Below are 2438 nucleotides of genomic sequence, written 5' to 3'. Positions count from 1 at the left end.
CATATAGAACATATTGTCCTATTCACTTAAAGAAAATAGAAACAAACTTTAAAATGACTTTCTTCTTATAAGTGTAAAAGCAAAATCAAAGACAAAAAAATAGAAATGTTTATTTCACCAGGGTTACCCCTACACAGGCCAAGGCCCGATAGGACCAGAGGGACCCCAGCCCCAGATCCATGTGTCTGTACAGAAAGTCAGTGTCTTCCTGTTGTTTTTGTAACATTTTCTCGTGGTCTTTAATTACAGTATATATAATAAGAAAACTACCAAATATCTGAGTGTGAAAACAGGATTCTACTGGAAATGACTGCAGAAAGCTCCAAGATTACATCAAGTGATAAAACAGTTTCTTGTGTTTTTCTCTTGTCGTATCTCCAGCTGATCAACCAGCATGTTGCCCTTCTTGTTTATCTCAAGAATCAGACTGCAGATGGACTTCTTGATTTCATTATGAACAGATGTACAGTTCTCAAAAAGAAGACGTCTGCAAGACATGCAGGGCAAAAATCATTAACTGTTGCACAATTGTTGGAAATTTCACAACTGCACAAAAAAGGTACCATATGAATCATGTTTTCTCAGGAAATGTTATGTATATACTTTATTCCATCCCTGAGCAGGGTGGTCGGTTTTATCTGATAGAAAGGTTTAGATTTAAATTCAATAATAGTTTGAAAAGATGAAATGCTTACCTGTAATTAATGCAGTGTGACACGTGTTCAATCTGTTCCTTTTTCTCCTGCATCTGAAGGATCAAATTCCCAAAGTGCTGCATGTGGCTTTTATAAGCGTCTTCAAAAAGCTGGTAACTAATCAGAAACATTACCAAGTTAATGCATAGAAGCTGTGCTGTGACGTCCTAACATCAATAATGTAATTTTTCTTACTTTTGTAATGCAGCAAATCTTTTTTATATGAATCATGTTACACAACTCTCTGTCTTTGTTTGCTTATTGTCAAAATCATATCAATCATAAAATTGTAAGAATGTGGGAACCATGTTTTAGTATTTCTAAGGCAAACCCGACAGTACTCATGGTCTTTGTGCTTGATGAGCTGGCAGTCACGGCAGGTAAGAAGGTCACAGGTCAGACAGAAAAGTTTCAGCGGCTCCTGCTTGTGAAAGTCACATAACGCTGGTCTCAGAGGTGAAACCTCTGAAAAGCAACAACAAACAAAATCTCTTTGGTCATCAGACCACATGTTGCCTACTTGCAAAATTATACAACCTAAATCTACAAAAAGATGGAACATTGTGAAAAATGTAAATAATGAAATGTAATTGTTTGCAAATGTCATAATCATTTATTCACTATGGGACATAGCTAAAACATTGAATGTTTAAACTCAGGAACAGTCTTTCATGAATGTTTTCATGGGACTACTCGCATAGTTTGCAGTAATCCTTGTGATTTCACAGAAACTGGAAAAACATTTCAGTAAGTAAGAAACATCAGTTTTTTTCCTCTCATGCATTTTCATGATTTTTTAAGCTCAGTTATTAAGAACAATATAATTTACTTATTTTGTTACATAAATATTAATGGAAATTCAATTACTTAAAAGAAAAAAGCATGCCTTGTGTCCACGCTCTGCCCAGAATGCAGCATTTCCACCTTTACTTACTGTGTAGTGTGGCTGCTAAATGTTTAGCTCTCATGTGTTTTTATTTGGTTCTTACAGCATCAAAATGCCACCTCAAATGGCTTTTCTGGACCGTATCCAATATTTGTGTTTTTTCAGAATACCCTAGGAAAGTAAAACTGGGGCTTGCTGGTGTTTTTCCAGATGTGTGGCTGCCCACACCATAGGCAATAATGCACCCACATACCATCAGAGAAGCAGGTTTTTGAACAAGCTGGATGGCCCCTCTCTCTTTTAGATTGTAGGATGTGTGGCATCTGTGGTTTCTAACAAGAATTCCACATTTTGATTTATTCTACCACACAACAGTTTTCTACTTTGACTCAATCCATTTAAATAAGCTTTGGCCCAGAGACGACATGAACATTTTTAGGGGTGTTAAATGTTGATTCTTCTTTGCATGATAGAGCTTTAACCAGCATTTGTGGATGGCACAGCAAACTGTTCCCAGGCAAGATTTGTGGAAGTGTTTCTGAGCAGAGATCAGCCTTGTTCTTTAGGAAAAATTTCTCCAGATTGTTGAATTTTTAAAAATTGTTTAATGAACTGTGGCTTATGGAATATTTGGTCTTCCGGATCAGTTGTTGAGAAAAGCTTTTCTGAAATTATTCCACTAATTTTAGACAGATTTTTTCAGACTGGTGAACAACTGCTCATCTTTACTTCTGAGCGATTCAGCTCTCCTCTTTTATACCCTGTCTTCTCGTGGACCTTTTTATGGGGTGCCGTTTGTAAAGTTACACAGTCAAAAATTACCACCAATATTTTTGTTTTATTTAACCTTTTATAAG

The sequence above is a fragment of the Austrofundulus limnaeus genome, unplaced genomic scaffold (assembly GCF_001266775.1).
Source record: "Austrofundulus limnaeus strain Quisiro unplaced genomic scaffold, Austrofundulus_limnaeus-1.0 Scaffold463, whole genome shotgun sequence".
Taxonomy (NCBI): domain Eukaryota; kingdom Metazoa; phylum Chordata; class Actinopteri; order Cyprinodontiformes; family Rivulidae; genus Austrofundulus; species Austrofundulus limnaeus.
The sequence above is the reverse complement of the archived record's forward strand: the minus strand, read 5'-3'. Positions refer to the sequence as shown.